Source organism: Apodemus sylvaticus, chromosome 22, assembly GCF_947179515.1.
Source record: "Apodemus sylvaticus chromosome 22, mApoSyl1.1, whole genome shotgun sequence".
In the NCBI taxonomy this organism is placed as follows: Eukaryota; Metazoa; Chordata; class Mammalia; order Rodentia; family Muridae; genus Apodemus; species Apodemus sylvaticus.
This window is the reverse complement of record NC_067493.1, coordinates 50,775,526-50,782,395: the sequence shown is the minus strand read 5'-3', so window position 1 is coordinate 50,782,395 and position 6,870 is coordinate 50,775,526. Positions and strand designations below refer to the sequence as shown.

The 6,870-nt window shown below is 49.2% G+C and overlaps 1 long non-coding RNA gene across 1 annotated transcript; it reads left to right on the top strand.

Annotated features, from left to right (window-relative positions):
• The first annotated feature begins 1,476 nt into the window (after positions 1–1,476).
• Positions 1,477–6,190, top strand: LOC127673102 (uncharacterized). Its single transcript, XR_007975074.1, has 3 exons — positions 1,477–1,612; positions 3,278–3,434; positions 4,973–6,190. It is a non-coding gene; the product is annotated as an uncharacterized LOC127673102 (long non-coding RNA).
• The last annotated feature ends 680 nt before the right edge of the window (positions 6,191–6,870 follow it).

Genomic DNA, 6,870 nt, shown 5'->3' with positions numbered 1-6,870 from the left:
GCGTCTAACATTCAACCAATTGAGGTACATCCCCAATGCAGAAAGAAAGACAGAAGGAAGAATGAAAGGAGGGGGAGGGGCAGGGGGAGATGTTCCAGCATGGTGACACTTATCTGTCATCCCTGCAGAGGTGGGAAGATTGTGAGTTTGAAGGGAGGAAGGAAAATCTCTAGAACAATCTCAGCCCCTCACCTCTGTCCTTGCAGCCAGCCATACTCACGTGAACTCTTTGGACATGAGCATTCATCCCCAGAGAAGACCCAAGCCGGGGCATCCATAGGTGCCAAGGGGGAGATAGCCGCAGGGTGCCTGTCAGTCACAGCATAGCCACGCCTTCTCATGGACCCTTTCTACCTCAAAACTCCCGGACTTCCAGCCAGCAAAGCCCCTTCCTCCTTCCCTCCCTCCCCCTCTCCCTTCGTTCTACCCCCTCCCTTGGGTGGTCTGCTCCCCTCCCTCTCTGTGCTGGCTTGTAACCCTGATGATCCAGCCAAATGAGTTATTTGAGATGGAAACGTTAATTTCTTTGAGCAGATGGGTGTCAGCGCTGCTCTGTAAAAAGGTGGCTGTCTGCCGCATTGGCTCGAGGTGGTACAGATGACGGCCTGCCCGGCTGCTGGCTCAATTGCGGAGTGTGAAGAGAATCATATGTTAACGGCACCGAGGGAAATGCCTACTTAGGCTGAGCCCTCCCAGAGAAAAAGCATACCCTCCCAATCCTCATTTATTTATTTATTTAGTTAGTTAGTTTTGTTTTGTTTTAAATCTGGGTTTGCACATCTCTGATTTGCTGCGTGTCTGGGGAAAAAAAATGAAACTCATTATATCTCAAAGTGCTGGCTAGCAACCGCCCCAAGCAGAACCACCCAAGGCTTATTAGAAAGGCATATTCTGGAGACCTGCCCCCCATTCTACCCACCACCTACCCCCCCATACCTAAAGCTCCCTCTCTCAGGGGTGACTTTGGGGGAAAGTTCCAGGTTAACAAGCTCCCTGGGGGGACAGTCATTCCCACTAAAGTTGATCCGTCTTACCCACTCATGATGAAATAGCATTGTCAAAATGCAGATAAAATTTCAAAACAAAACAAAACAAAAATCCGGTATAAAACCTTGAGATTTGGTATAGAGGTGCTCTCTCTCTCTCTCTCTCTCTCTCTCTCTCTCTCTCTCTCTCTCCTTTCTTCTTTTTTTCTTTCAATTTCTTTTTTTCTTTCAATTTCTACTTTTTCAGATTTAATGCCAAAAAAAAAAAAAGTACCTTTTCAATTGGGAAGAAGGAAAAGAATAAAAAGACAGACAGCACAGAGAGATCATTTGTGCACTTGAAGCCAAAGTCGGTTTGGAAATTCCAGAGATTTCCAAGAAAAACCGATTCCTGTCCTTGGCAACCGAGCTCGGTCCCTGCTGCCCCCGCCCCGCCCCTCTGCCGCCTTCCCTAAGTGTTTCGTCCAATTTTCTCTTGAATACGTGAGAAGAAGCCGCAATGATGTCCCCGGGGACCTTACTTATAGGAAACCTCGCCGCGGGAGGATTTATGAAGCGTCTGTAAAATATGTGTGTAGGAACTCGGGACGTTTTGATCGCTACAAGGAGAAAAAATGGACAGTTTCGTACGAGTCGGATTCTTGAGCAATTTTATGGGTTTTTAAAATTAATTAATCTCTTCCTCCTTTGTTAGAAATTCTTGGCACAGACATACCGCCCCCCCCCCCCGAGAAGGGAGACATTGCCCACGGGCTGTATGTCTAAACTGTCAGGATTTCAACCCCCAAATCTCCGGAGGCAAAGCCAGGTTTCACAGGCCTCCGATCCATCCGGTGGGGAGCAGCTTGTCAGCGCTGGGGAGATGGGGTGGATTATTAGTGGTGGTACCGCCCCTACCTCTAACAGCCTTTGTGTCACTAGCTAGAGCCAGGGGTCCCTGGGGTTGGGTCCACACTCAGCCATTTCCAGACTGGGAAAGTCAGGTGTGTGTGCATGTGTGTGTGTGTGTGTGTGTGTGTGTGTGCCTCATAACCTCAACACAGGCCACCTCTGGCACCCAAGACAAGCACAGGAGCAGTTTACTTCATATCTTATCTTTTTTATTCTTGGGGGTCACTGTTCTACACTCCGATTTTGCTTCCATAGACAAGGGGTTTCCTGGATGTAGGAGGGAAAGGGTTGTGTATGTCCTAACTCGTCGCTGTTCTCCTCCTCTGCCTTACCTTCCTTAGCTATAATTTAAAAAAAAAAAAAAAAAAATTTTTTTTTTTAAAAATTCTCCTCTCCAAAAAGGTAGATGTCACAAAGTGGGAGCAAACTTGTTTCCATCTTCTCTCCCCACCCAGGGGACACTTGGCAAGTGGCCAGAGGTGTCGTGGGCTTGTCACAATTTTTAGGGAAAGGCACACAGTGGTATCTAGTCCATACAAACACAGAGTGCTACTCAACTATGCCCAAGACAGACTCCCAGCAAGGATGGTCCAGCCTGAATACCAATGGTGCTGAATGATTGACCACTGTGGCTAAAGCAACAAAAAGAAACGTGGATGAAGGAACACAGCTAATGTATTCAGTAAAACGTTAGCATAGCAGTGATTTCTAGGTTCAAGCACTGCCGGCTACTGCTTGGACCACCTTGAAGGATACTAAGGCTGTAAAGCAGCTCGGCTAGACAGTGTGGTGATTGATTAGTAATGTCTGTTGTGGCGCTGTAGCGGAGAAAGCGGCAGCCCTGGTTCCTTGTATTTTTCTGACCCTGGCTATGCAAGGGAAACATCTGCTTCTGCTCTGACATTCTGCAGTTCTATTGTGGGGCTTCTGCAAGTCGGTCTTCAAAGTTCCGCCGTCAGCATTATTTACAGAATATTTAAACAGAGCAGGATCCTGCAGGCTTGTGTGGTTGGGGCGGGTGGGCGAGCTGAGAGCTAGGAAGACAGACACTCTTCTGTACAGGGTAAGATGGATAGCTGCTGAGAGCGAATAGTTGCTGCACCCGCCCCCAAATTTCTGTCATTTTGCAGGGGGCTAGAATGTGTATCTTCAGAATAACTCCATCGGATTAAAATACTGTATTTAGCTGCACAAATGTTACCAAAAGAGACTAGCGTGCAGCCCAGCCCGGTTCGGTAATCTGCTAACCTGACTGACAGGGAACAAGACTGAAGTGGGATGGAATGAGATGAAAGACAGGTTATTTTTAAGAGCAGATGAAGGGGTGGGAGAGATAGAAGAGAGGACACTAGCCAGAATCCCTGTGTGGCATAACTCTAAAAAGCTGATATTATCAACAGTTATCTTACTCCGGGACCTTGGGAGTTGAAACCTGAAGAGCTCATTACCCAAGAAAGCAAGCCATCCAAGCCAACTGGTGCAGAGGCTCGCCCAGGGTTGTGCTGTGGCCTTCGCTAAGCTCCGCCCCTCGACCTGCTATCGGGATTCTCTTTCTGGGTAAGTTCTTCCCTTGATCACCAGTCCCATGCGGCTCCCTAGGACTCACAGGGCCAAGCCAAACTCCTCCCAAGAGTACCTGAGTTAGGCCTAGGGCTGTGTCCTGATACCATTTGGTCCTCTCTCCTGTAAAGATCCCTTCCTCAATAACTTGACCCCCTCTTTGCATTCTCTGATCACCCCCCCTCAGTAGCTCGGGGACCTATGTCATGGATGTGCTCAGAACGTTCACTGGGAGCAAAGCATTTAATTGGTTCAGCCTTTGAGTTATCAGACTTCCCTGGTCCTGATGCTGGTGTGGGCTATGATTCCTTGTGTCAGGAGGAACCCTGCTTGTGTCAGGAGGAACCCCACTTGTCTCTGGAGCCCCCAGTTCCTCTGGAGCACGAGACTGAAGCTATCAGGAACATAGAGATACCCTAAATGAAGAGATATATTCCCTCCTTTCCTCTCTCCTTCCGTCCCATCTTTCCTTCCTTTATTCTTTTTTTTTTCTTTTGGTTTTTTTTGGATTTGGTTTTTTTTTCAAGACAGGGTTTCTCTGTGTAGCCCTGGCTGTCCTGGAACTCACTCTGTAGACCAGGCTGGCCTCGAACTCAGAGATCCGCCTGCCTCTGCCTCCCAGAGTGCTGGGATTACAGGCGTGTGCCACCACCCGGCCTTCCTTTATTCTAAAAAAAAAAAAAAAAAAAAAAAAAAAAAAAAAAAAATCCCGGGCAGTTTCATTTAAACCACTGGAGAAATTCCTATTACATTTCCAAGAACCAGGTCAAATGGACACTGTGCCCATTTGACAGATAGATAAACCAAGGTACCAGTCCTCCACTGAGTAAAACAAGGTTTCTGGGTGGAGCAGAGAAAGCCAATTGGTGGCTGAATTCTCACTAACCCACTCCTGGATTCGAACTCACGCCTTCACTTGCCCTTCCTCAGCCATTGACTAATTGTGCCTTCCTTGTCAGGCAGCAGGACAAGCACAGAGAGTCTCCAAGGCCCGCAGTTCACACCTTGCCCCTTTGTTAAAGCCTTTATTTCTTCTTGCTCAAGTTATATTCACAGCAACCCCTTGAGATCTAGTAACTGTGACTGCCTCCTTATACTTCGGGGAAACTGAGGCTTCCGGGTGGGGGTAGGAGAAGTAATTTGCCCAAGGTTTCAGGGGTGGGGGGAGGAGGAGCTGACGTCAGGACTGCAGGCCAGATTGTGGCTTCTATTCTTTGTATCTTCTTTGTGACCAAGCTGACATCAAACTATGTAAATGTGACCTTGAAATTCTGATCCTCCTGTCTCGACCTCCCAGTGCTAGGAAGTCAGGTATGGCCGGGCTTTGGTGGCGCACGCCTGTAATCCCAGCACTCTGGGAGGCAGAGGCAGGCGGATTTCTGAGTTCGAGGCCAGTCTGATCTACAGAGTGAGTTCCAGGACAGCCAGGGCTACACAGAGAAACCCTGTCTTGAAAAAACAAAATCCAAAAAACCAAAAAAAAAAAAAAAAAAAAAAAGGTATGTTTCTGCTCTGCCCTGTTTATTTGGCATTAGGAATCAAACTCAGGACTTCAAGCATGTTGGGCAAGTGCTCTATCAGCTGACGTAGATCTCCAGACACTTCCGGCTCCTGTTCATTCTGTGAAGACAAATATATCACTTCCATGAGGTTTAGACTGGGCAAGTGAACTACAGAGTGCGTACTGCCCACCAGGCTCGCCCACCACGTTTCATCCCACCTGGCACAGGGGCTACTGTGGAATCCAAAAGAAATGGAGGCCACGGCATCACGTGCTTAGCTGATGCTGGTGTGGCTGCCTGTGGGAAACCGAGCCTGGGCTGTGCCTGGTGATACCATCTGGTTTGTCTGTTCTGCACGTGGGAGCCCTGCTGTCCCTCTAGATGAATGATGCAGGCCGAGAGTCTCAGGTCACCTAACCACAGAGCTCTTCTCCAGCGACTTGGCTCATGATCTTAATCACAAGATCCGGGAGCCAGGATGCAGATCCAGGATGCACCGTAACACCCATCTGAGAGGTGGGGAGAGGACCCAGGGCCCCCAGAATCCCACTTGAGACCCTACTATCATCACAGGACGGGCAGCAGGTGGCGCCACGGCCCTGGTTTAACAAGGACAGTGGGCCGGTGGAAAAGGAGGGGGGAAATCCAGTAAGAGAAGCTAGTGGAAAACAAGGACTTAAATGAACAATTTGTTCCAAAACATTTGCCTTGTAACGGGGTCATCTATAAACTCTGGGGTTTCCTGTTTGCAATGGAGCAGGCCGGCCGGCGGGTGGCCTCCGTATTCCCTGCAGCCAGGGAGACACTTTTGAAGGCCAGCTCCAGAGCTCACTCCTGGGCCAGACTGACTCTAAAATTTCCCAGCTTTTGTGCCATTAAGTGAGATCCGGTGGCGGAGGTCGGCGGCGGCGACAGTAGCAGCAGCAGCGGCTGCGGCGGCGTTCCGGACTGCGATCTGCTCTCCAGACGTTAGGTTCCAGACACCGGGAGGAGGGCTGAACTCGCAGTCATTTCCAGAGGAGAGGCAGACTCTGATCTTTGCATACCCGCTGCCGCGGGCCTCGTGCCAAGGCAATAAAATGGGTGAAAACAATAAAATAAAAGAGGTGAAGGTGGCCGGTTGAGGGAGCTGCTGCGGTCACTGTGGCCGCGGAGGGAGATGCTTGGTCTTGAGCCCAGGCCTGGTTATTTGGGGCACAGAGGTGGCATGACATTCCGCTATTGAGATCACTTCATCATGGGCTCCGGGGCAGCCAGATGGGGGGGGGGGAAATTGAGGGGCGCCGGGGGCGGGGCTGTGAATCAGCTTGTCATTGAGCCATGTGACCTAAGATGGGCATTTAATGTCTTTGAATGTGTGTTTCTTCTGTAGATAACTGGTGAACGGTAAAACCTGCTACACTGGGAGTGATGCTCACAGATCACTTATGGCGGGGTCTTAGGTACCTCCGGAGGGGGTAAGCAAATCTAGTTTCTGTTGTTGAGAGCCAACAGGTTGTCCTCATAGGCCACCACAGACACTGAAAGAAAGGTAACTTATTAACTCACAATAACTGCTTTACTTCACTAATACAGGCATGTATGACAGGGTCCTGCAAAGTGACTTTTTGTTTGTTTTTGTTTCGTTTTGTTTTTCGAGACAGGGTTTCTCTGTGTAGTCCTGGCTGTCCTGGAATTCACTCTGTAGACCAGGCTGGCCTTGAACTCAGAAATCCACCTGCCTCTGTCTCCCAAGTGCTGGGATGAAAGGCCTGTGCCACCACCGCCCGGCAACTGAGACCATTAACAGCCGCACAGCCTTTATTGAACATGCGTAGGGATGCTGGGTGAAGAGCCCAGAGCTTCTGCTGGACAGCTAAGTGGTTAGCGCAAACTTGACCTTGACAATAAAGTGTCGATTTATGCATGGTCTTCTTTATAATTACTATTTT